At 41.8% G+C, this 27,757-nt stretch overlaps 1 long non-coding RNA gene across 1 annotated transcript in view; it reads right to left on the bottom strand.

Moving 5' to 3' along the window:
• LOC116537974 overlaps positions 1–27,757 on the bottom strand; it is a 47,962-nt gene that overhangs the window by 6,065 nt on the left and 14,140 nt on the right. The window contains exons 2-7 of the long non-coding RNA XR_004263444.1: positions 27,595–27,746; positions 17,596–17,746; positions 14,175–14,312; positions 10,250–10,327; positions 6,308–6,401; positions 5,167–5,319 (exon numbers count right to left, since the gene is read on the bottom strand). This is a non-coding gene — a long non-coding RNA (uncharacterized LOC116537974). The remainder of the gene's footprint in view (positions 1–5,166; positions 5,320–6,307; positions 6,402–10,249; positions 10,328–14,174; positions 14,313–17,595; positions 17,747–27,594; positions 27,747–27,757) is intronic.

Consider the following 27,757-nt stretch of genomic DNA (forward strand, 5'->3'; position numbering starts at 1 on the left):
AAAAAAAAAAAAAAAAAAAAAAAAAAAAAAAAAAAAAAAAAAGCAACGATGTGCTGATCAAGAGAAAAACAATGTCATAAAACTGTGTATTAAACACCGATAACCATTTCCATATTTACTCCAATTTTTTCAATACACAGATAAAAAGTTATATTTATACAGTCAAACACCACAATAAATTTATGTTTTTGTTAAATTTATCTGTATGCGTAAGGTTGAAGAATTAAAAGTTTCATATCTGATTCCGGAGGAGTTTTTGGTATTCTCATAAAGAAATGGCAGTATCTGAATTTTAGACAATAACATATTTGCAAGGAATTTCTTGATTGGACTATTCCTGAAACCCTAAGTTCACAATTTGCACTTTTAAATCTAAAATATCTATATATAAACATACAGATATATTATTATTATTATTATTATTATTATTTGAGACTGATTCTCACTCTTTTGCCCAAGCTGAAGTGCAATGGTGCAATCTTGGCTCACTGCAACCTCTGCCTCTTGGGTTCAAGCAATTCTCCTACCTCAGCCTCTCGAGTAGCTGTGATTACAGGCATGTGCCACTGCATCCAGCTAATTTTTGTGTTTTTTGCAGAGATGAGGCTTCACCATGTTGGCCAGGCTGGTCTCGAACTCCTAACCTCAAGTGAGACAACCGTTTCTCACTCGCAAAGTCTTGGGATTACAGGTGTGAGCCAACATGTGCAGAATAATATACATACATAAATAAATACATAAATACATGTTTATATGCAATATAAACATGTATTTTACATGCTTATACCTCTGAAAATTAGGATTTTTAATTTCTCTCGAATGTTTACTCTTAATTCTAACCTTAAAATTTTATCTTTAAAATTTCAAAAGAAAGATAACAAAATTCAAGAAATGATAGTTGAAATAGGCATCTCTAACATTCAGTTACCTAGATGTGTAACCTAAGAAAACTGTATGCTGGACGTGGTGGTTCACGCCTGTAATCCTAGCACTTTGGGAGGCAAAGGTAGGCAGATCACCTGAGGTCGGAAGTTCAACACCAGCCTGACCAACATGGAGAAACCCCATCTCTACTAAAAATACAAAATTAGCCGTGTGTGATGGTACATGCCTGTAATCCCAGCTACTTGGGATGTTGAGGCAGGAGAATCGCTTGAACCCCAGAGGCAGAGGTTGCAGTGGGTCAAAATCATGCCATTGCACTCTAGTCTGGGCAACAAGAGTGAAACTCCTTATATAAAAAAAAAAAAAATTCTGTAAGATAGATGCATTCGCACAACTCACATGCAGGTAGAGTGCTTCATTAGTGTCTCTGTTTATAACAATGAATTAAAGACATGAATTTGTTGGCCAAAGATACCATCTTCAAACATATACCCATTATAACACCAACCATGATTAAAAGCATATAACATTGGCCAGGCACGGTGGCTCTACTAAAAATACAAAATTAGTCAGGCTTGGTGGAGCGTGCCTGTAGTCCCAGCTACTCAGGAGGCTGAGACAAGATAATTGCTTGAACCTGGGAGGTGCTGGTTGCAGTGAGCTGAGACTGTGCCTCTGCACTTCAGCCTGAGCAATAAGAGCAAAACTCCGTCTCAAAAAAATAAATAAATAAAATGGGATAGGTATTATCATCTGTTTCTTATGCATATATAATATAGACTTTTATAAACTAATGCTCAAATTCCCCTGCACTATAACTTTATGTATAGATACATATATCATTTCAGATATGGGGTTTTACTATGTTCATCAGGCAGATCTTGAACTCCTGGCCTCAAGCAATCCTCCCTTCTGGGCCTCCCAAAGTGTTAGGATTACAGGCATGAGGCACCCTGTCCGATCAATTTGTAGTATAACTGATAAAACAAGTTTTCTTCACTAATAACTTGAGTACTTTTCAAATATAATTAATTATTCATGGAAATAATGATAGGCTTAAAAGTATTCGCACTTTTTAAACTGAGTTTGCAAAATCCATATAACATAAAACTAACCATTCACCATGCAGTGCAAGCATTACCACTGTCTAGTGGCAACTTGTTTTCATTACCACAAAAGAAAGTCCTGGACTGATTAAGCAGTCATTCCTCATTCCACTCTCTTCCCAGTCCCTGGCAAAATCTCATCACTTTCCCTCGCTACTAATCATCACAATAAGTGGCCTTGTTCGTCTTGCTTCTTTCACTTAGCAGGTTTCAAATTTCATATATTGGTTATCTATCTCTTTGATAACTATCTCTTCGATATGGATCTCTGTTGTTGTACCTTCATCCACCCAATTAATCACCTGAAGTAGACAATTCGAGGCCATGAAACTTACTGGACTTGTAACCGTGTTAAGTAAATCATACCCATATACTCTCAGTGAGGAGTATATTTAATTTCTTTCTTTCTTTCTTCTTTCTTTCTTTTTTTCTTTTTCTTTCTTTCTTTTTTCTTTTTCTTTCTTTTCCTTTCTTTCTTTCTCTTTCCCTTTCTTTCTTTCTCTTTCTTTCTTCTTTCTTCCCCTCCCCTCCCCTCTCCTCCCCTCCCCCCTCCCCTCTCCTCCCCTCCCCCCTCCCCCCTCCTCCCCCTTCCCCCTTCCCTCCCCTCCTCCTCTCCCCTCCCCTCTCCTCCCCTTCCCTCCCTTCCCCTGTCCTCTCCTCTTCTCTTCTCTTCTCTTCTTGAGATGGAGTCTGGCTCTGTCTCCCAGGCTAGAGTGCAGTGGCAGGATCTCTGCTCACTGCAACCTCCGCCTCAGCCTCCCTAGTAGCTAGAATTACAGGCGGGCGCCACCACACCTCCCTATTTTTTTATATTTTGGGTAAAGACAGAGTTTCAACATGTTGGCAGGCCTGGTTTTGAACTCCTGACCTTAAGTGATCCATCTGCCTGGGCCTCCCAAAGTGGTGGGATTACAGAGCCACTGAGCCTTGCCAGAATATACTTAATTTCTGAAAGAACAAGATTCCTGATAAGCATGGGTAGTTTAGGCCTCATTTTGATTTCAGATGAAAAAAAAAATAAAGAAAATGTCAACAGTAAGATCAGGTTGCACCAAACTTGACAAATCTCCAGGCCATAAAGATTAGTGGCGCCTTTGTCTCTGGGTGGCGTTTTTTCCAACAAGAAGGGCGGGAGAAAAGGGCGCCAACATAGGGTTTCTTTGAAAATATGGCGCACTACTGCCACCGCGAGGAAATCGTTTAACGGTGGAATATGCCATTTCACCATCCTTCCCAGGAAACCTTGCTGTGGGGGAAATTCTGATTTCTGGGAAGGTGAAAGTGGCTTGGGCACCAGGCTAGGTCTTCTTGCCCTCTCCTTTAAGGCCTGAAGAGAGGCCTGGGCATTGGCAGTACCTTAGTGTAGAACCTGGAGGGTGAGGGTCTTGGAGTGAAGCAGCAGCTGCCAGGCGGTCCTGGTACAGGAAGTCGTGGAGTGGAGCCTCGGTTCCTCCTGGTGTGGGCGGGACTGCAGGAACCCACTGAAACACACATGGAGGCTCTTGTGGGCATCTGGCTCTTCCTCCTGACCCTTGGAGTAAGAGTCAGCAAGCTTTCTCATGCTGACATCTTGCTATGGATCTTTGGATTTGTGGTAAAATCAGTACTGCTCACAATCAACAGGGTTATTCCAAGAGACGTTTACAGGATTTGCCATTAGAACCTTCACTCTCAAGGCTCTATACCAAGATACCGCCAATGTCCAGGTCTCTTTTAAGGCCTTAGACAAGTAGGCAAGGACTCCCAGCATGGAGGCTAAGCCTTTCACTTCTTATAAGACCACATCTGCCCCAGCAGGTCGTCCTCACAAGAACTCTGTAATGGCGTAGAGATTCCTTAAACGACTTCCTCGCGATGGCAGTAGTGCTCCATATATGCCAAATAGCCCGCCTCGGCACTCACTTCTCCCGCCCTTCCTGTCTGGAAAAACGCCACACATAGACAAAGCGCCACTAAATGTAGATGCCTTATATTTTGCCCAGTTTGGAGCCAGCTGGTCTTACTGCTGTGCTTTTTCTTTTTGTTTTCCACTTGAAATGAAACCAATGCCTAAACCACCCGCCCTCATCAGCAATCTTGTTCTTTCAGAAATTATTCTCCTGACCTAGTCTGTGTGGGTTTCATTTACTTTAGAGTTACAGGTCCAGTAAATTCCGTGCCATCAAACTGTCTTCTTCAAGGGATAAATTGAGTGGATGAATTCACATAAAAAGGAGAAAAGGGCTGAAAGCTTGTAAAAGATCTTCTCCAGCAACAATTTAAAAATCCCAGAGGTCTTTGCCCTGGCTCCCCTGGTTGGACATCCAGGGAGTTCTCCACATTCTAAGAGTCTTCTGTGGAGAATTGTAGGCAACAATTTGGCATGAGCCATTAGAGGAGAAACCAGGTGATGCTCATTACTGCGTGTCATACATACTCCACATGGCATGATATTCACAGTTCAATTCCTGTCAAGGTGACTCAGAGTTTCGTCTCATGGTCTCAACATTCAACATTAAAACACAGCATGTTCCCAGGTCATTACATATTCTTCAAGAATTACCTGAGAATTTATGGGCTGTGTGTGTTTGTGTTTGTGTGTCTCAGAGTTTTACAATTTGTCTTTTAGGTATAAGGATTAACTTGTAAATTAAATAATAATGCTTGACAAATATTAAGATTAGTCCACGTATTAATAACAAAGAAAACTGCTATCATACAACTAGTCAAGGAAGCTCATGAATTTTTGGATTATTTCAAGGAATCTCTTTAGATATGTATATACATCGTTAATTTTATGAAAAAATAAATCTGTATTAAAAGTGGATTACTGTGTACACTGTGGTTTGGATCAGATCAAGTGTGCATTTTAATAAACCTTTGAGGAGCGCGAATTCATTTGAATGTTACCAGTACTAAGTCTTATATGTCAACATTTCATCCTTCAGTATGAATAAAGGTAAATCTTAAAACAGGGCCTCAGGAATATTACTTTAGAAAAGTAGCACTATCAACTTTTTGTTTGAATTTTTACCGATACGTTACCATATGTTTCAAAACAAAAGGCTGTGAAGAGACAAAGACATCAGAAACTACAGCTACGTAATATTTTGCTCAATATGTGCAAACAATTTCCGCTCTTAAACATTTGCTTTTGGATTCCTTTGGATATTGAACTGAGATGTGATCCACTCACCCTCATCAAGCATCTTCTCTGTTTAAGAACTCAGTTTCTGCACAATGAAGTCTACCCATTTCTACTCTTCTTCTTTCAGCATCCTATCTGCAGTGCTTTATTATGATACTAAATAGTCTTGTAGTATTGGGAACAGACCTTTGGGATCCATGCCTAAGGAGAGAAGAAAAAAATAAAGCTTAGCCCTAAGGTCTTGGAGAAGAGCAAATCTAGGCACGAGGCCACGTGGTTATTGTCCTGACTCCCTCCCCAGGTTCCCTGGGAGTTTTACCCCACATTCTGACTTAGTCAGTAGGCCTTATACGTTGAGGGGGAAGCCGCTATTTAGTGGGATGCTAACATAAGCATCCATGTAGCTCTCAAGCCTGACAAACATGCATAGCCCTATGTGAATGGACACAAATACAGGAATGACTATAAATTCTAATCGGATAAATTACAGGATTTTGTCTCATGGTTTCATTATTTAACATTGGAACAGAAATATTTTCCAGTGTCATTAAAAGGCTATGACTGGCTGGGTATGGTGTCTCACACCTGCAATCCTAGCACTTTGGGAGGCTGAGGTGGGTGGATCACTTGAGGTCAGGAGTTCGAGACCAGCCCAGCCAACATGGTGAAACCCCATCTCTAATAAAATACAACAAAATTAGCCAGGTATAATGGTGCATGCTTGTAATCCCAGCTACTCAGGAGGCTGAGGCAGGGGAATTGCTTGAACCCAAGGTGGAGGTTGCAGTGAGCCAAGCTCATGCCACTGCACTCCAGCCTGGGCAAAAGAGTGAGACTCTGTCTGTCTCAGAAAAACAAACAAAAACCAAAAAAGGCTGTGACTTAGGACTGCCTCTTATGACTTTGTTGTGTATGTATCTTACTGTTTTTCATTTAGGAATCAGTCCTATACTTTCTCATTAGTAATGAAGACATGGAATTTGCAATGAAGTGAAAAATAACCATGTGCTGATCCAGAGAAAAGCAATGTCATAAAACTGTATACTAAACAATATTAACCGTTTCCATATTTACTCCAATTTTTTGATACACAGATAAAACGTTCTATATATGCAGTCAAACACCACAAAAAAATTTACATTTTACTTCAATTTAGCTATACATAAGATTAAAGAACTAAAAGTCTCACCTCTGATTCCTGAGGAGCTTTTGATATTCTCATAAAAAATTTGCAATATCTGAATTTTAGGCAATAAAATACTTGCAGGGAACTTGTGATTGGCCTATTCATCAAAACATAAGATCTTAATTTACACTTTTAAATCTAAAATATATGTATTTATACATACACAAGCATATAAATACATATTTATATACAGTATAAACATACGGATTATACATAAAAATACTTCTAAATTTAGGATTTTTAATACTTCTTGAATTTTATCCCTAATTCTTACCATAAATATTATCTTTTCAGAAGAAAGATAACAAAATTCAGTAAATGGTATTTGAAATAGACATCTCTCACATTCAGTCACCTAAATGTATCACGTAAGAGAATTGTAAGATGGATGCATTCACACAACTCACATGCAGCTAGAATGCTTCATTAGTGTCTCTGTTTATATAATGATGAATTAAAAATATGAATTTACTGACCAAAAATACTATCTTCAAACATATACTCACTGTAACACCTACCAGGATTAAAAATATATAGCATTGGCCAGGCACAGTGGCTCACAACTGTAATTCCAGCACTTTGAGAGGCTCGGGCAGATGGATAGCTTGAGCCTAGGAGTTCAAGTCGAGCCCTAACAGTGTAGAGAGACCACTTCTCTGCAAAAAATACCAAAAATAGCCTGGCATGGTGACCTGCAACGGAAGCCCCCGCTACATAAAAGGCGGAGGTGGGAGGATCACCTGAGCCCAGGGAGGTTGATGCTGCAGTGAACCATTGCTCATGCCACTGCACTCCAGGCTGGGCAACAGAGTTAGAAGCTGTCTAAAATATATATATATATATATATATATATATATATATATACACATATATATATATATAGTGTTTAAAATTTTGTAACATACTTATAGACAGATATGAATATACACATTCCACACAGTTTAAACATAATTGGATGCATACTCTTTGAAAATTTGTACAAAATCTTCAGTATCACTTTATACTCTTTGAACATATGTACATTGATATAACTTTTGAGTGCTTGAAATTTTTTTATATTTTACTCTAGAATAACTTTAAGAAACTATAAAGTAGAAAATTTATGGTAAGTCAAACACAGTCAGAAGAAATAATCACTTTTAAAATGTCTGTGCTAGATACTATGATCTGTTCCCTATGCATATAGTATATGGACTTATACAAACCAATGTTCAGATACCCCTGTAGTATAACCTGTTGTTGTTGTTTTTCTTTTTTTTTTTTTTTTTTTTTTTAATTTTAAACATGGAGTTTCAATCTGTTGACCAGGCTGCTCTCGAACTCCCTGCCTCAAGCAATCCTCCCATTTCGGCCTCCCAAAGGGCTAGGATTACAGGCATGAGGCACCCTGCCTGGCCACCTTGCAGTATAAATGTTAAAACAAACTTCTTCACCTATAACTGGAGTACTTTTCAATTATAATTAATTATTCCTGGAAATAATGATAGGTTTAAAAGTATTAGCACTTTGTAAAACTGAGTTTGTAAACTTCATATAACATAAAATTAACCATTAAAATGTGTTAAATTCAATGGCACTTAGGACATTCACAATGCAATGCAAGCATTACCACTGTGTATTGGCAAATCACTTTCATTACCACAAAAAAAAACCTTGGACCCGCACCAGGTGTGTTGGGTCACACCTGTAATCCCAGCACTTTGGGAGACCAAGGTGGGTGGTTCCCCTGAGGTCTGGGGCTCGAAACCAGCCTGACCAACATGGAGAAACCCCGTTTCTAATACAAATACTAAAAATATTAGCCGGATGTGGTGGCGCATGCCTGTAATCCCAGCTACTCGGGAGGCTGAGGCAGGAGAATCGCTTGAAGCTGAGAGGTGGAGGTTGCAGTGAGCCGAGATAGTGCCATTGCACTCCAGCCTGGGCAATAAGAGTGAAACTCTGAGAAAAGAAAGAAAGGAAAAGAAAAGAAAAGAAAGAGAAAAGAAGAGAGAGAAGGAAGGAAGGGAGGGAGGGAGGAAGGAAGGAAGCTTGGACCCATTAAGTAGTAATTTCCCATTCCACTCTTCGCCTAGCCCCTGGCAAAAACTCATCTGCTTTTCCTCACTACTCATCACCACAATAAGTGGCCTTGTTCCTCTTGCTTTTTTCACTTAGCGTTTCAAATTTTTTGAATTGGTTATTTATCTCCTTGATAACTATCTCTTGGATATCTGTCTTTGTTGTTGGACCTTCATCCACTCAATTTATCACCTGAAGGAGAAAATTTGATGCCATGGAACTTGCTGGACCTATAACTGTGAAGTAAATCATACCCATATAGACTCAGTGAGGAGTGTATTTAATTTCTGAAAGAAGATGATTCCTGATGAGCATGGACGGTTTAGGCCTCATTTTGTTTTCACACAGAAGAAAAAAAAAAAGCAAAAATTCAACAGTAAGACCAAGTTGCACCAAACTGGACAAATCTCCTGGCAGCCATGTTGAGTGGCACCTTTGTCTCGGGCTGACGTTTTTTCAGACAGGAAGGGCGGGAGAAAAGGGCTCCAAGATAGGAATTCCGTGAAAATGTGAAGCAGTACTGCCACCGTGAGGAAGTCGTTTAAAGACAGAATCCGCCATTACAGTGTCCTTACTGGGAAGACTCGCTGTAGGGGAAAGTCTGAACTGTGGGGAAGTGGCAGACGCCTGGGCTCCAGGCTAGGTCTTCTTGCCTTCTCCTCCAAGGCCTGAAGAGAGGCCTTAACACTGGCGGCATCTTGGTGTAGAACCTGGATTGTGATGGGCTTGGAGTGAAGCAGCAGCTGCCAGGCCGTCCCAGCACAGGAAGTCGTGGGGCGGGGCCTCGGTTCCGCCTGGTGCCGCAGGACTCCAAGAACCCACTCAAACACACATGGAGGTTCCTCTGGGCATCTGTGTCTTCTTCCTGTCCATCGGAGCAAGAGTCAGCAGGCTTTCACATGCTGGCATTCTGCTATGGGTCTTTGGGTCTCTGGTAGCATCAGTACCATGAAAAATTAACAAGGTTATTCCACGGGAAGTTTACAGGATTTGCTATTAGAACCTTCACTTTCTAGGTTCTACACCAAGACACCGCCAAAGACCTGGTGTCCTTTAAGTACTTAGACGAGAAGACAAGGACTCCCAGCATGGAGCCCGAGCCTATTCCACCTCCTTACAGACAAGACCTTCCCTAGCGGGTAGTCCTCTCCAGAACGCTGTAATGGCATAGGGATTTGTTAAACAGTATCCTCGCGATGGCAGTAGTGCTCCAGATATGCCAAGAAGTCCTGTCTTGGCGCCCTCTTACCCCGCCCTTCCTGTCTGAAAAAAAGTCACGCACAGACAAAGGCCCCACCAAATGGGTGCTTTATATTTTACCTAGTTTGCAGCCAGCTGTTCTTACTGCTTTGCTTTTTCTTTTTGTTTTCCAACTGAAATCAAACCAAAGCCTAAACCACCTGCCCTATCAGGAATCTTGTTTTGTATTAAAAGTGGATTACTGTGTACACTGTGGTTTGGATCACACCAAGTGTGTATTTTAACAAACCTTTGAGGAGCGTGATTTTATTTGAATGTCACCAGTTTTAAGCCTTATATGTCAGCATTTCATACCTTCAATATAAATGAAGGTAAATCTTAACATAGGGCCTCAGGAATATTACTTTAGTAAAATAGACACTACCAGCTTTTTATGTAATTTTTACAAATACATCACTACATGTTTCAAGAAAAAAAAAGGCCATGAAGAGACAAAGACATCAGAAACTATGGCTACCCAACATTTTACTGAATTTGTGTAAACATACACCACTCTTAGCCATTTGCTTTTAGTTTCCATTGGATATAACTGAGATGTAATCCACTGACCCTCATCAAGCATATCCTCCTTTTAAGAACTCAGTTTCTACACAACCAAGTCTTCCTATTTCTACGCTTGCTCACCCAGCATCATATATAGAGTGTTTTATTATGATATCAAGTAGTCTTGCAGTATTCTGGCCACAACTTAGGGATCCATGGCTAAGGAGAGAAAAAAAAAGTTTACCCCGCCGGGCGCGGTGGCTCAAGCCTGTAATCCCAGCACTTTGGGAGGCCGAGGCGGGTGGATCACGAGGTCAAGAGATCGAGACCATCCTGGTCAACATGGTGAAACCCCGTCTCTACTAAAAATACAAAAAATCAGCTGGGCATGGTGGTGCGTGCCTGTAATCCCAGCGACTCAGGAGGCTGAGGCAGGAGAATTGCCTGAACCCGGGAGGCGGAGGTTGCAGTGAGCCGAGATAGCGCCATTGCACTCCAGCCTGGGTAACAAGAGCGAAACTCCGTCAAAAAAAAAAAAAAAAAGTTTACCCCTACGGTCTTGGAGAAGAGCACATCTAGGCACCAGGCCACGTGGTTCTTATCCTGACTGCCTACCCAGGTTGCCTGGGAGTTTTACTCCATATTCTGACCTAGTCCTTAGGCCTTATATGTTGAGGGAGAGGCCGCTATTTAGTGGGGCTCTAACAGAAAGGTCCAGACAGCTCTCAAGTCTGACAAGACACAGACAACCCTACTTGAATGGACAAAAATACAGGAATGACTATAAATCCTAATCAGATGGATCGCATGGTTCTGTCTCATGGTTTCATCATTTAACATTGGAACAGAAATATTTTCCAGTGTCATTAAAAGGCTATGACTTAGGATTGTGGCCTATGACTTTGTTGTATATGTGTCTTACAGCTTTTCAGTCAGGAATCAGTCCTATATTTTCTCATTAGTAATGACGACATGGAATTTGCAAAGTAAAAAGTAACCAACTCATGATGAAGAGAAATGCGACGTCATAAAACTGATAACCGTTTCCATACTTACTCCCATTTTTCAATACACGCTAAAAAGTTCTATGTATACAGTCAAATGCCACAATAAATTTACATTTTTACTTGAATTTAGCTATACATAATGGTGAAGATTAAAATTTTCACATCTGATTCCTGAGTTCTTGATATTGCCATAAAAATTTGCAATATCTCGGCCGGGCGCGGTGGCTCACGCCTGTAATCCCAGCACTTTGGGAGGCCGAGGCGGGTGGATCATGAAGTCAAGAGATCGAGACCATCCTGGTCAACATGGTGAAACCCCGTCTCTACTAAAAATACAAAAAATCAGCTGGGTCTGGTGGCGCGTGCCTGTAATCCCAGCTACTTAGGAGGCTGAGGCAGGAGAATTGCCTGAACCCAGGAGGCGGAGGTTGCGGTGAGCCGAGATCGCGCCATTGCACTCCAGCCTGGGTAACAAGAGCAAAACTCCGACTCAAAAAAAAAAAAAAATTTGCAATATCTGAATTTTTTACAATATTTGCAAAGAACTTCCTGATTGGACTATTCATCCAAACATAAATTCTCAACTTGCACTTTTAAATCTAAAATATATATTATATATTTATACATACATGAATATGTAAATATTTATATATGATATAAACATATGTATTTTACGTACTTATACATATGAAAATAAGAATTTTTAATTCTTCTCCAAATGTTATTCTTACCTTAAAATTTTATCTCTAAAATCTCAAAAGAAGGATAACAAAATTCAATAAATGATAGTTGAAATAGGCATCTCTCACATTCAGTCACCTAGATGTGTAACCTAACAAAAGTGTAAGATGGATGCATTCACACAACTCACGTGCAGCTAGAATGCTTCATTAGTGTCTCTGTTTATAAAATGATGAATTAAAAATGTGAATTTGTTTGCCAAAAATGCCATCTTCAAACATATACTCAGTATAACATCTACCATGATTAAAAATTTATAGGATTGGCTGGGCACGGTGGCTCACAAGTGTAAGTGCAGCACTTTGGGTGGCCGAGGCCGGTAGACAGCTTGAGCCCAGGAGTTCAAGACCAGCCCTGGCAATGTAGTTAGACAATGCAATTAACATGAAATTAACCATTGAATTGTGTGAAACTCAGTGGCATTTAGTACATTCAAGATGCCGTGTAGACATTACCACTATCTAGTGGCAAGTCATTTTCATTACCACAAAAGAAAACCCTGGACCCATTAACTAGTCATTCTCCATCGGCCTCTGCTCAGTGCCTGTCAAACACTCATCTGCTATCCCTCACTACTGATCATCTCAATAAGTGGCCTGTTTAGTCTTCCTTATTTCACTTAGCGTGTTTCAAATTTCATGCATTTGTTATCTATCTCTTTGATATCTATCTTTGTTGTTGTAACTGCATCCACACAGTTTATTGCCTGAAGGAGACAATTTGATGCCATGGAACGTGCTGGATCTGTAACTGTGTGAAGTAAATCATACCCATATAGTCTCAGTGAGGAGTGTGTTTAACTACTGAGAGAACAAGATTCCTGATAAACATGGGTGGTTTAGGCCTCATTTTGTTTTCACAATGAACAAAAAAGCAAAAATTCAACAGTAAGACTAGGTTGCACCAAGCTGGACAAACCTCCAGGCAGTCATGTTTGCTGGTGCCTCTGTCTCCGGGTGGCATTTTTTCAGACAAGAAGGGCGGGAGAAAAGGGCTCCAAGACAGGGCTTCCTTGAAAGTATGGAGTACTAGTGTCACCATGAGGATGTCATTTAAATACAGAATACACCATTGTATCTTCTTTCCCGGAGGCCTCGCTGTGGGGGAAGGTGTGATCTGCGTGGAGGTGGAAAAGGCTTGGGCTCCAGGTTAGGTCTTCTTGCCTTCTCCTCCAGGGCATGAAGAGAGGCCTGGATATTGAGGATATCTTGGTGTAGAACCTGGAAAGTGAGGGGCTTGGAGAGAACCAGCATCTGCCAGGCAGTCCTGTCACAGGAAATCAGGGGGTGGGGCCTCGATTCCTAGGGTGGGCAGGACTGCAGGAACCCACTCAAACACACATGCAAGCTCTTGGGGGCATCTGTCTCATGTAATTGCCCCTTGGAGCAAGAGTCAGCAGGCTTTCTCGTGCTGGCATCCTGCAACGGGTCTTTCGGTCTCTGGTAGCATCAGCACCGTGCAAAATCAACAAGGCTATTCCAAGGGAAGTTTACAAGATTTACCATTAGAACCTTCACTCTCCAGGTTCTATACCAACACACCGCCAAAGTCTCAGTGTCCTTTAAGGCCTTCGAAGAGAAGGCAACAATTCCCAGCCTGGAGCCCAAGCCTCTTCGACCTTCCCACAGACCAGACCTTCCCTAGCTCATAGTCCTCAGGAAGAAAACGCTGTAATGGTGTAGGGATTTGTTAAACTATATCCGCGTGATGGCAGTAGTGCTCCAGATATGCCAAGAAGCCCTGTCTTGGCGCCCTCTTCTCCCGCCCTTCGTGTCTGAAAAAACGCCACCCATAGACAAACGCCCCACCAAATGGGTGCCTTATATTTTGCCCAGTTTGCAGCCAGCTGGTCTTACTGCTGTGCTTTTTCTTTTTGTTTTCCAGTTTAAATCAAAGCCTAAACCACCCACCCTCATCAGGAATCTTGTTCTGTATTAAAAGTGGATTACTGTGTACACTGTGGTTTGGATCACACCAAGTGTGTATTTTAACAAGCCTTTGAGGAGCGTGATTTTATTTGAATGCCACCAGTTTTAAGCCTTATATGTCAACATTTCATACCTTCAATATAAATGAAGGTAAATCTTAACATAGGGCCTCAGGAATATTACTTTAGTAAAATAGACACTATCAGCTTTCTGTGTAATTTTTACAGATACATCACTACACGTTAAAAAAAAAAAAAAGTCCATGAAGAGAGAAAGACACCAGAAATGATGGCTACCCAACATTTTGCTGAATTTGTGTAAACATACTCTACTCTTACCCATTTGCTTTTAGTTTTCATAGGATATTAAACTGAGATGTGATCCACTCACCCTCATCAAGCAACTCCGCCTTGGTTTCTGCACAACCAAGTCTTCCCATTTCTACTCTTATCAGCATCATATATATCGTGTTTTATTATGACATCAAGCAGTCTTGTAGTATTCCAGCCAGACCTTAGGGATTCATGCCTAAGGAGAGAAGGAAAAAAAGTTTACTCCTAAGGTCTTGAAGAAGAGCAGATCTAGGCACCAGGCCACGTGGTTCTTGTCCTGACTCCCTTCCCAGGTTTCCTGGGAGTTTTACTCCATATTCTAACCTAGTTATTAGGCCTTATATGTTGAGGGAGAGGCCACTATTTAGTGGGGCTCTAACATAAGGGTCCGGATAGCTCTCAAGCCTGACAAGACACACAGAGTCCTATTTGAATGGACACTAGTAAAGGAATGAATACATATCCTAATCAGATGGATCACATGATTTTGTCTCATGGTTTAGTCATTTAATATTGAAACAGAAATATGGAACTTGCTGGACCTGTGACTGTGTGAAATAAATCATACCCATATACTCTCAGTGAGTAGTATATTTAATTTCTGACAGAACAAGATTCTTGATGAGCAAAGGTGGTTTAGGCCTCATTTTGTTTTCAGATGGAAAAACAGAGGCAGAAATTCAACAGTAAGATCAGGTTGCACCAAACTGGACAACTGTCCAGGCAGCCATGTTGGGTAGCACCTTTGTCTCTGTGCGACATTTTTTTCAGACAGGAAGGGTGGGATAAAGGGATCCAACACAGGGCATCCTTGAAAATATGGAGCACTACTGCCACTATGCGGAATTCGTTTAAAGACAAGCTACGCCATTACAGCCTCCTTCCCAGAAAGCCTTGCTGTAGGGGAAGGTCTGATCTGTGCGGAGGTGGAAGAAGCTTGGGCTCCAGGCTAGGTCTTCTTGTCTTCTCCTGTAAGACCAGAAGAGAGACCTGGACATTGGTACTATCTTGATGTAGAACCTAGAGTGTGATGGGCTTGGAGTGAACCGGCAGCTGCCAGGCGATCCTGGCACAGGAAGTCGTGGGGCGAGGCCTCGGTTCCTCCTGGTGTGGGCAGGACTGCAGGAACCCACTGAAACACACATGGAGGCCATTGTGGGCATCTGTCTCTGTTACCTGCCTCTTGGAGCAAAAGTCAGCAGGCTCTCACGTGCTGGCATCTTGATATGGGTCTTTGGGTCTCTGGTAGCGTTGGTAATGCGTACACGGAACAGGGTTATTCCATGGGAAGTTTACAGGATTTGCTTTCAGAACCTTCACTCTCCAGGTTCTATATCAAGATACCGCCAATGTCCAGGTCTCTTTTAAGTCCTTCGAGGAGAAAGCAAGGACTCCCAGCATGGAGCCCAAGCCTCTTCCACGTCTCCACATACCAGACCTTCCCCAACAGGTAGAAAAGGGAAGAACTCTGTAATGGCATAGGGATTCATTAAATGACATCCACCCGATGGCAGTACTGCTCCAGAGATGCCAATTAGCCCTGGCTTGGTGCCCTCTTCTCCCGCCCTTTCTGTCTGAAAAAACGCCACCCATAGACAAAGGGGCTCCAAACCTGGATGCCTTACATCTTGCACGGTTTGAAGCCTGCTGGTCTTATTGCTGCACTTTTTCTTTTTCTTTTCAACTTGAAATCAAACCAAAGGCTAGGCACAGTGGCTGGCGCCCCTCTAATCCCAGCACTTTGGGAGGCCGAAGTGGGCGGATAACCTGAGGTCGAGAGTTCGAGACCAGCCTCACGAACATGGAGAAACCCGGTTTCTACTAAAAATACAAAATTAGTCAGGCCTGGTGGCGCATACCTGTAATCCCATCTACCAGGGAGGCTGAGATAGGAGAATCGCTTGAACCCAGGAATCGGAGGTTGCGGTGAGCTGAAATCATGTCATTGCGCTTCAGCCTAGGCAACAAGAACAAAACCCCATCTCAAAAAAAAAAAAAAAAAAAAAAACAAAAGAAAGAAATCAAACCAATGCCTAAGCCATCTGCCATCATCAGGAATCTTATTTCAAAAATTACATATTCTCCTGAACTAGTCTGTGTGGATTTGATTTGCTTCAGTTACAGGTCCAGTAATTTCCATGGCATTAAACTTTCTCCTTCAGGGGATAAATTTGGTGGCTGAACACACAAAAAGGAGAAAAGGGCTGAAAGCTTGGAAAAGATCTGCGGCAAACAATTAAAAAATCCCAAAGGTCTTTGACTTCGCTCCCCTGTGAGACATCCAGGGACTTCGCAGGATTTTGAGAGCTTTATGAGCCTTTTGTGGTGCACTGTAGGCAATCTGGCATGAGCCACTAGAGGAGAAACCAGGTGACACTCTTTACTGCATGCCATATATACTCCACATGGCATGATACTCATGGGACATATGTTCAATTCCTGTCAAAGTGACTCCAAGTTTCATCTCATGGTCTCATCATTTAACATCACAACACAGCATGTGCCCATGTCATTACATATTCAGTTATTTCCTGAGAATTTATGGGCTGTGTGTGTTTATAATTGAGTTTTTCTCTGAGAGTTTTATAATTTGTCTTTTAGGTATAAGGATTACAATATTCTCCAACTAGTAAATTAAAGAAAAATGCTCGACAAATATTAAGAATAAGCCATATATTAATAATGAAGAAGGCCAGGCGTGGTGGCTGACATCTGTAATCCCAGCACTTTGGAAGGCCGAGGCTGGTGGATCACCTTAGGTCAGGAGTTCGATACCAGCTCAACCAACATGGAGAAGCCCCATCTCTACTAAAAATACAAAAAATTAGCCAGACATGGTGGCACATGCCTGTAATCCCAGCTACTCGGGAGGCTGAGGCAGGAGAATTGCTTGAATCTGGGAAATGGAGATTGTGGTGAGCTGAAATCGCATCACTGCACTCCAGACTGAGCGACAGAGCAAGACTCCCTCTCAAAAATAAATAAATAAATAAGAAAACTGCTATCATACAACTTATCAAGGCAATTCATGAACATTTTGATTATATCCATGCATATCTTTCAAAACGTACATTGTTAATTTAAACAAAAAATAAATTTGTATTAAAAGTGGATTATTATGTACACTGTGGGTTTGGATCAGACCAAGTGTGTATTTTAACAAAACTTTAAGGAGCGTAAATTTTTTGAATGTCATCAATACTATTTCTTATATTTCAACATTTCATGCCTTCAAGGTAAATAAAGGTAAATCTTAAAATAGGATGTCAGGAATATTACTTTAGTAGACACTATCAGCTTTTTGTTTGAATGTTTACATGTACATGACTACGCACTTCAAAAACAAAGTCCATGAAGAGACAAAGACACCAGAATCCATGGCTACCCAACATTTTCCTCAATTCGTGGAAACATATTCTACTCTTAGCCGCCTGCTTTTGGTTTCCATCGGATATTAAACCGAGCTGTAATCCATTCACCCTCATTAAGCATCTCCTATTTTCAAGAACTCAGTTTCTGCACAACCATCTTCCCATTTCTACTCTTCATCACTCAGCATCATATCTGCAGTGTTTTATTATGATGTCAAATAGTCTTGTCGTATTGTGGACAGACCTTAGCTTTCCATGCCTAAGGAGAGAAGAAAAGAAAAATCTTACCCCTAAGGTCTTTCAGAAGAGCAAATCTAGGCACTAGGCCACATGGTTCTTGTCTTGACTCCCTACCCAGGTTTCCTGGGAGTTTTTTGTTTTTTGTTTTTTTGATGAAGTCTTGCCAGGCTGTAGCGCAGAGGCAGGATCTCGGCTCACTGGAACCTCTGCCTCTTGAGTTCAACAGATTCTTCTGCCTCAGCCTCCAGAATAGCTGGGATTACAGGCGTGTGCCACCACACCCAGCTAATTTTTGTATTTTTAGTAGAGATGGGGTTTCACCATGTTGGTCAGGCTGGTCTCAAACTCGTGACCTCGTGATCCACCTGCCTCGGCTCAAAAAGTGATGGGATTACAGGCGTGAGCTGCTGTGCCCGGCCCCTTGGGAGTTTTACTCCGTGATCTGACCTAGTCATTAGGCCTTCTATGTTGAGGGGCAGGCCGATATTTAGTGGGGCTCTAACATAAGAGTTCAGATAGCTGTCCAGCCTGACAAGACACACACAGCCCTACTTGAAAGGACACAAATATAGGAAGGATTATAAATTCTAATCAGATGGATCACAGAATTTTGTCTCATGGTTTCATTATTTAACATTGGAATAGAAATATTTTCCAGTGTCATTAAATGGCTATGATTTAAGACTGTGTCCTATAACTTTGTTATATATGTGTCTTACTGTTTTTCTGTTAGGAATCAGTCCTATATTTTCGCATTAGTAACAAAGACATTGAACTTACAGAGTAAAACAGTAACCATATTCTGATGAGGAGAAAAGCAATGTCGCAAAACTGTATATTAAACACTGATAACTGTTTCCATATTTACTCCCATTTTTTTAATACACAGATAAAAAGCTCTATATAAACAGTCAAACTCCACAATAAATTTACATTTTAATTGAATTTAGCTATACATAAGGTTGAAGAATTTAAAGTTTCACATTTTATTTCTGAGGGGTTTTTGATATTCTCATAAAAAATTTGCGATATCCGAATTTTAGACAAGAAAATATTTGCAAAGAACTTCCTGATTGGACTGTCCATCAAAACATAAGTTCTCAATTTTCACTTTTAAATCTATCTATCTATCTATCTATCTATATATATATATATATATATATATATATAGAGAGAGAGAGAGAGAGAGAGATGGAGTCTTGCAGTGTCTCCCAAGCTGGAGTACAGTAGTGCGATTTTGGTTCACTTCAACCTTCACGTCCTGGGTTCAAGAGATTCTCCGGCCTCAGCCTCCCAAGTAGCTGGGAGTACAGGCATGGGCCATCACACACACCTAATTTTTGTCTTTTTAGTAGGCAACAGTGTTTTGCCGTGTTGGCCAGGCTGGTCTCCAACTCCTGACCTCAGGTGATCCGCCCACTGAGGTCTCCCAAAGTAAAGGAATTACAGGCGTGAGTCACCACGCCTGCATATATTTATACATACATACACATATAAATGGATATTTCCATACAATATAAACAGATGTATAATACATACTTATACCTCTGAAAATTAGGATTTTTAATTATTCTCAAATTCTTATTCCTAATTGTTACCTTTAAATTTTATCTTTAAAATCTTCACAGAAAGATAACAAAATATTTAGTTTTCAGACCCGTTATCACAGGATGTTCTTTTTTAAAATTGATATTATTTTTAACTTCTCCAATATTTTGTGATTTTCAATGTACAAGACTTTAGCCATTGTCCTAAAAATATGATTCATTTTGATGCCATTGTAAAAGGAAATGCTTTCTTAATTTAATTTTCAGATTATTCATTGCTGGTGTACAAAAATACAACTAATTTTTCCAACTTAATTTTCTATCCTGCAGTATTGGCTTAATATTGCTCACTAGCTCCAATATTATCTTTTCTGGGTTTTTAAGCATTTTCAAAAGATCATCATATTTATGAAGAAAAATAATTTCCATTTTTTCTTTTCAACTTGGATGTCTTTTATATATCTTCATTGTCTGCTGCCCCGGCTAGAGTTTCTAACGTTCAATAGAAGTGACAAAAGTGGGTGTTCTTCTCCTGTTCATGATTTTAGAAGCAAAGCTTTCGGTTTTTCTGTCTTGACTATATTATAGCTGTAGGTTGTTAATAAATGGCCCATATATCGTGCTGAGAAAATAATCTTCTAATTATAGATTATTGATTGTTTTAAGTTGCTTTTCTGGAGAGATGGACTAGAAAAGTGTCTATGGCATGATTTTGTTTTTCTTTTCTTTTCTTTTCTTTTCTTTTCTTTGTGAGGCAGAGTTTCACTCTTGTTACCCAGGCTGGAGTGCAATGGCGTGATCTCGGGTCACTGCAACCTCCAACTCCCAGGTTCAAGCGATACTCCTGCCTCAGCCTCCCAAGTAGCTGAGATTACAGGTGCCCACCACCAAACCTGGCTAATTTTTGGTATTTTTAGTAGATACAAAGTTTCGCCATGTTGGTCTCGAACTCCTTACCTCAGATGATCCCCCACCTCAGCCTCCCAAAGTGCTGGCATTACAGGCGTGAGTTACCTCGCCCAGCCCCCATTTTCATTGATGTCCCTTCTGCCACCTGTTTTTGAATTTGTAGAAACACTCATGCTTCTTCAAAATGTGCCTGACACAACAGTGATACATGAAAAAGTAAAGTTGTTACAGGTAGTTAGATAGGCAATGAGCAGGGCAGGAAAGGGCTCTCCCCACCCACTAGGAATGTCCCATGATCTTTCAGCAGTTATCACATTGTATGTCTAAAAATGATAATTTGGCAACCAGGGAGAGACAATCTCCTGATGGTCCACACCTGTTAATATTAAAAGTGTGAACTGAATGCAGGCCCCAGGGAGAAGCAGCTTTTTGGGCATGCGTGTTGAGACAAAATGATGAAATATGTTCCGGGTACATGCCACAGGAAAAAGGAAGAAATCTGCAGATGGGCATGTGTATAACTCCCTGAACGCATTGTGCAGTGCTCAATTCCAAATGGTAAGGAGAGCACTGCGCATGTGGAAAGCTCACCCTAAAGGAAGAATCACGGAAAACAGGCAAGTCTGTAAGGTCCCAGGATCAAGGTTAAAAGGTCTTTTTGTTCTCTTGGCCATTCAGGCACCCACTTGGATGTCTTCCAAGGGTTCTTTCTTTCCTGTTCTAAAGCCTTTTAAGTAAACGTCCACTCCTGCTCTAAAACTTGCCTCAGTCTCTTTTCTGCTTTATGTCCCTCAGTCCAATCCTTTCTTCTGAGGAGGCAAGGACGGAAGTTGCTGTGGACCCATACGGCTACGCCACCTGTTACTCGGGGTAACTCGGTTCTCTACCACCATTAACAAAGTGAGATCATGGGTAATGTTACCTCCAACAGACAAGTACTTCTAAAATGTAGATTTATTGTCAGGCGCAGTGGCTCACGCCTGTAATCCCAGCACATTGGGAGGCCGAGGCAGGCGGATCACGAGGTCAAGAGATCAAAACCATCCTGGCCAATATGGCGAAACCCCGTCTCTACTAAAAAAAAAATACAAAAAAATTAGCTGGGCGTGGTGGCACGTGCATGTAATCCCAGCTACTCAGGATGCTAAGGCAGGAGAATTGCTTAAACCCGGGAGGCGGAGGCTGCAGTGAGCAGAGGTTGCACCACCACACTCCAGCCTGGTGCCTGGTGATGGAGTGAAACTCTGTCTCAAAAAAAAAAAAAATGTAGATTGATTTTCAATCCTTATCACTCTTTTTGGTTCCCACCCCTTTATGTGTAACAACTCCACTGAGAAAATAAATAAATAAAATAGCTGGGAATGGTGGCTTATGCCTGTAATCCTAGCACTTTGGACGGCCGAGGCAGGTAGATCACCTGAAGTCAAGAGTTCAAGACCAGCCTGACCAACATGGTGAAACCCATCTCTACTAAAACTACAAAAATTAGCCAAATGTGGTGGAGCCCACTTGCCGTCCCAGTTGTTCAGGAGGCTGAGACAAGAGAATCCCTTCAACCTGGGAGACGGAGGATGCAGTGAACTGAGATCCTGCCACTGCAATCCACCCTGGGCAACAGAGAAAGACTCCATCTAAAAAAAAAAACAAAAACAAAAACAAAAAACAACTCTACTAGAAGACATAAAACTTTAGGTCCTTCCAGTCTCTAGACAACTAGATGCCCTTGAGACTATCAGAAGACATCCTGGCTCCTGCTTTATCACAGCTGGAACAGGCCTGTCTTTGGTGTTCTCGTACTGCTGCATCAAAGGACCGTGATAGAGTAACACTGCCTGAAAGCCTCCTAACACTTGCTCCAAGGGACAGAACGTAAAACACACACTCATCCCAACCACACACAACATCTACTGTCTCAGGAAACACCTGAAAAATAGAATATGTAATGCATGGGAACATGCTGTGTTCTATTAAATGATGAGGCCATGAGATGAAACTGAGTAATCTCCACGGGAACTGAACATAGGGACTATGAGGAAACGCCATGTGGAGCATATATGGCAGGGAGTAATGACTGCTGTCTGGTCCTCACTCTATGGCTTACATCAACTTTTTGCCTACAATGCAACATATGAGGCTAGAACATGATGAACTGTCCAGTTGTCCGAGAGGGGAACCAAATTAAAGACCACCAGGATTTGTAAATTGTTTGCCAAAGATCTTCTCCATGTTTTAAATAATTTTTTACTTATTTTACCTTCATCCACCTAATTTATTACCTGAAAATACAATTTGATGCCATGGAACTTGCTGGACCTATGACTTTGAGGAGTAAATCATATCCAGATAGACTCAATGAGGAGTATATTTAATTTCTGAAAGAACAAGATTCCTGATGAGTATGAGTGGTTTAGGCTTCATTTTGTTTTCAGATGGAAAGAAAAGTAAAACTTCAATAGTAAGACCAGGTTGCACCAAAGTGGACAAATCTCCTGACACCCATGTTTAGTAGCGCCTTTGTCTCTGAGTGCCGTTTTTTCAGACAGGAAGGGCGGGAGAAGAGGGCTCCCAGACAGGGCTTCCACGAAAATGTGAAGCACTACTGCCACCGTGAGGAAATAGTTTGAAGACAGAATCCGCCATTACAGTGTCCTTCCCGGGAAGCTTCGCTATGGGGGAAGGTCTGATCTGTGCGGAGGTGGAAGAGGCCTGGGCTCCAAGCTAGGTCTTCTTGGCTTCTCCAAGGTCTTAGGTGATGCCTGGACTTTGGTGGTATCTTGGTGTAGAAACTGGAGAGGGAGGGGCTTAGCGTGAATCAGCGGTTTCTAGGCGGTCCTGGCACAGGAAGTCATGGGGCGGGGCCACAGTTCCCCCTGTTGTGGGCAGGACTGCAGGAACTCACTCAAACACACATGCAGGCTGTTGTGGGCACCTGTCTCCTGCTCCTGCCCCTTGGAGCAAGAGTTGGCAGGCTCTCACGTGCTTGCATCTTTCTACGGGTCTTTGGGTCTCTGGTAGCATCAGTACCACACACAAGGAACAGGGTTTTACCAAGGGACGTTGACAGGATTTCCTTTCCTTCACTCTTCAGGTTCTACACCAAGATACCGCCAATGTTCAGGTTTCTTTTAAGGCCTTAGACGAGAAGACAAAGATGAGCAGCATGGAGACCAAGCCTCTTCCTCCTCCCCACGGGCCAGACCTTCCCCAATGGGTAGTCCTCAGTGGAAGGACATTGAAATGGCATAGGGTGCCATTAAACTGCCTCCTCACGGTGGCAGTAGTGCTCTAGCTGTGCCAAGAGGTATCTTGGAGCCCTTTTCTCCCGCCCTTCCTGTCTGAAAAAACGCCACGCAGAGACAAAGGCACAGGAAACATGGCTGCCTTGTTTTTTGCCCAGTTTGGAGCCATCTGGTCTTACTGGGGCACCTTTGCTTTTATTTCCCATCTGAAATCAAACCAAGGCATAAACCATCCACTCTCATCAGAAATCTTATTCAGAAATTTAAATTCCTCCTCACCTAGTCTATATGATTATAAATTATCACAGTTATAAGTCCAGTACTTTCTATAGCATCAAACTGTGTCCCTCAGGGGATAATGTTGGGGATGAAGGCACAAGGAGAAAATTGCTTGAAGCTTGGAGATCTTCTCTAGAAAACAAGTTACAAATCCTGGTGGTCTCTGACCTGGCTCCCCTCCCAGACAACCAGGGAGTTTATATTCTAGCTCATCTGGTGCATTGTTGCAACAATTTGGAATGAACCATAGAGAAGGGACCAGATAGCTGTCATTACTGCATGCCATATGTGCTCCACGTGGCATGATACTCATACTACATAGGTTGAGTTCCTATCAAGGTTATTCAGAGTTTCATCTCATGGTCTCCTCGTTTAACGTCAAAACACAGCATGTTCCCATGCCACTACATATTCTTCAAGTATTTCCTGAGACTTTATGGGGTGTGTCTGTGTGTGTCTGTGTGTGTGTGTGTGTGTGTGTGTGTGTGTGTGAGAGACCATGTGTGTGTCTGTATTTTATAATCTGTCTTCAAGATATAAATCTTACACTATTTTCCCACTAGTTAATTAAAGAATAATGCCTGGCTGGGTGCGGTGGCTCACACCTGTAATCTTAGCACTTTGGGAGGCCAAGGCAGTGGATCACCTGAGGTCAGGAGTTCAAGACTAGCCTGGCCAAGATGGTGAAACCCTGTCTCTACTAAAATTACAAAAATTAGCCAGGTGCAGTGGCAGGTTCCTGTAATCCCAACTCCTCATAAGGTTGAAGCAAAAGAATCGCTTGAACCTGGGAGGCAGAGGTTACATTGTGCCGACATTGCTGCACTCCAGCCTAGGCAACAGAGTGAGACTCCGTCTCAGAAAACAAAACGAAACAATAATGCTTCACAAAGATTTGGAAAAATCTATGTAGTAACAAAGAAGAAAGCACTACCATAAAATTTATCAAGGCAATAAATAAATAAATTTCGATTATTTTCATGTATGTGTGGATGGATGGATAGATAGATAGATAGATAGATAGATAGATGTATATATATATATATATATACACACCCCTTTTTTCTTTGGACCAAAACTTGGTCACCCAGGCTGGAGTGAAATGGCACCATCTCGGCTCATTGCAACCTCCAGGTTCAAGTGATTCTCCTGCCTCGGCCTCCTGAGTAGCTGGGATTACAAACGCATGCCACCAGGCCTAATTAATTGTTTTATGTTTTTAGTAGACATGAGGTTTTGCCATGTTGGCCAGGCTGTTCTTGAACTCCTGACCACAAGTGACACAATCACCTTGGCCTCCCAAAGTTCTGGGATTACAGGTGAGAGCCACTATGCCCAGCTATATATACATTCCTAATTTCATGCAAATAACAAGCCTGTATTGAAATTCGGTTACACTCAACATTGTGGTTTGGAACAGATCAAATGTGTATTTTAACAAAGCTTTCAGGAGCATTAATTCATTTGAATATTATAAATACTAAACATTGTTTTCAACATTTCAAGTCTTCAGTGTAAATGAAGGTAAATCTGAAAAATGCATGGTCAAAAGCACTCTTTTAGAAAAGTAGGCACTATTCATTTTTTGTTTAAATGTTTACAGATACATCACAGTGTGCATACTGGCTCTCTACAATACATACCTGACTATACGTTTAGTTTAAGGTTATGACATGTTAGAAGTAGAGTAACATACACTTTGCTTTCTCATTTCTCTTATGGTGTGACAGGTTTAATCCTCAAGGTTCAATAATATGCTTTTCTCCTTAAATCAGAGGCAGGGAATGGCTGTTTATGAGGACACAGAGAATGCAATTAAGATTTTGTGAGGGGCCGGGCAAGGTGGCTCACGCCTGAAATACCAGCACTTTGGGAGGCCCAGGAGGGTGCGTCACTAGGTCAGGAGTTAGAGACCAGCCCGGCCAATATGGTGAAAACCAGGTCTACTAAAAATACAAAAATTAGCTGGGCATGGTGGTGCGTGCCTGTAGTTCCAGCTGCTCAGGAGGCTGAGGCAGGAGAAGTGCTTGAACTCAGAAGCCAGAGGTTGCAGTGAGCCAAGTTGACGCCACTCCACTTCAGCCTGGGTGACACAGCTAGATTCCATCTCAAAAAAAAAAAAAGGACTACCTGGTGTAGGTGAATGACATGTATCCAACCTAAATGGGAATGATAGGCTCATTGTCCCTCCACACTAGCCTCCCTTGCAGAAGAAACCAGTCAGCCTCCTTGTCACTACCACTGGTACTCGGCTAGGTGTGATTTCCTTCCCAGGCTTCCATCCACTAGTCGGGCACATAGCCTATATTAAAGATAGTTAGCAAGGGGTGAATAAAAGATCCCTTAGCCTAAATAATTCTAGGTTTGGGACCACCAACATTTCTACCATCAGATATGAGACACTGTCCCATAGGTAGGTCCGTATTCTTCCATGAAGATGGTCGGGTCAAACTATTCCTCCATAGGAGGCAGTTTAGCAGCTATCTAAGTCTACGTTAGGTGAAATACTCTGGAGAGGCAGTTTTCATCATTCCCAGGAACAAGAATCATAGAGAAATGCTTCCCAGACAGTCTCCAGGACACTCATGCGTGTCAATAGCATCGATGTCTGCAGACCATCACTCAACTCAACAAAACCAGCTAGAGAGAGAGCTACACACAGTCAAAGATGTCAAAAAAGCCAGGTTACTCTACAATGCCTTACCCTGCCTGGAATGCCGGTCTGAATCCTCAGAGGTCAGGAGAGGTCATCCCCGAACAAGCTCTTGAACCACTGTAATGTCACAGCGCAGAGCCAAACTAACATTAATTCCTTTCACTAATCATTCAGATAGTGAGATAATAAACTCTGAAGAAGAGTGTCACGAGAAACAAGTCGCCCGTGCAATTTTAGTCACCCTTTTGATTCTTCAATTATGAGTCATAGAATATCTGGAGGTCTCCACACGAAAGGTTGGATATCTTATTAGGAAATAGATTTAAAGCTGGTACAGCCAATACTAGCGAGGATGCAGTAAATAATGATTTGCTCAGGCCTAAACAATGCCGTAATTCTAAGGGACATCGAACAGAAAAGAGCCACCTAACTGCCCTCCTTGAGAGAACTGAGATGACATTGGGGTCCCATTATGACAAAAGACTTTCTCCTGAACTTATAAAGTCGCAGAAACTGCTGGCTTGTGCTATAGGCAATGGTGTTTAGAATTTTCCTGTATCAAGGACCATGTGAATGACACTGGGTTCAGATAGATCTTCCGTGGAACTGGCCTGTCCATTGCCATCTTACAATGCTGCTATAAATGTCACAGCCCCGTAACACAGGGACAGCCAGATTGCCACAACTCCCAAGGTCATATTCATAACATAAATGCCCCATGAGTCTGTACTTGGCTTTGTCACTTCTAGTTTTGTCCCCACTATGAGGAAACCGAGGCCCTGTCCTCTATTTCCTGTGCCAAGACTTTCTGGAAGCAGCTGGCTGAGTCCTGGTGCCTCACTCACCAGCTACTTCACTAAGACTTTGCATTTGTCCATTGCTTCTGCCAGGCCTCAGAGAAAATGGTAGGAAGGCCCGCTTGGGTCTCGGGCCTGTTCAGCCTGCACTGGCTTTTCCTTCTTCAAGTGCTAGGGCTTACGTGGAGGAAACCCTCACGGCTTTGGATGCTGTGAAACTATTTCCGCACGATGGCAGTATTGCCCGAGAAAAGCCAGCTAACTTTGTGCCAGGCACTCCTCTCCCGCCCATCACATTTCAAAAAAAAAGTCAAGAACAGACAAAGACACCAGAAACTATGGCTACCTAACATTTTGCTAAATTTGTGTAAAGGTATTCTACTCTTAGCATTTTGCTTTCGGCTTCCATTGGATATTAAACTGAGATCTAATCCATTTACCCTCATGAAGCATCTCCGTTTTTCAAGAAGTCACTTTCCACACAACGAAGTCTTCCCATTTTTACTCTTCTTCATGCAGCATTATGTCTGTCGTGTTTTATTATAACATCAAATTGTCTTGTAGTATTGGGACATATCTCAGGGATTCATGCCTAAAGAAACG

This window comes from Sapajus apella, unplaced genomic scaffold (genome assembly GCF_009761245.1).
Source record: "Sapajus apella isolate SASKATOON/1434 unplaced genomic scaffold, GSC_monkey_1.0 scaffold115, whole genome shotgun sequence".
Lineage (NCBI taxonomy): Eukaryota > Metazoa > Chordata > Mammalia > Primates > Cebidae > Sapajus > Sapajus apella.